The 333-nt window shown below is 54.7% G+C and overlaps 1 protein-coding gene across 1 annotated transcript in view; it reads left to right on the top strand.

The window, feature by feature from the left end:
* The window catches only part of LOC119592543 (serine/threonine-protein kinase BRSK2-like), a gene marked incomplete at its 5' end in the record, with an annotated part of 48,994 nt that overhangs the window by 25,955 nt on the left and 22,706 nt on the right, over positions 1–333 (top strand).

The raw sequence follows: 333 nt of genomic DNA, 5'->3' as shown, positions 1-333 counted from the left end.
GACGAATTTAGTATGCAAGGAGAGCTTCCTTCTGTGGCTTTCTCCATCTCTCCTCCGTCTCATCTGTCTAGTCCCTCCCCTTTCTCTCTCATCTCCCTCCCCTTCTTTCATTCTTCCTCGCCCTCCTTCTCATCCATCCCCCGGCCGTCCACTTTCATCCTTCCTCGTCCTCCTCCTGCCTCGCCCCCGCTGTTCCCTCGCGAAGGGGGCGAGCGCGGAGCTTTGTTTGCTGTCGAAGTGCGTCTACTCCCTCGGTAATTAAGTAAGCGCCAGTGTCGCTCAGATCACCTGAAAAGGGCGGGTGTATCTATGCGTAATTGTGTTTGTACGTAT

The sequence above is a fragment of the Penaeus monodon genome, chromosome 30 (genome assembly GCF_015228065.2).
Source record: "Penaeus monodon isolate SGIC_2016 chromosome 30, NSTDA_Pmon_1, whole genome shotgun sequence".
NCBI lineage: Eukaryota > Metazoa > Arthropoda > Malacostraca > Decapoda > Penaeidae > Penaeus > Penaeus monodon.
This window is presented reverse-complemented; position numbering and strand designations above follow the sequence as displayed.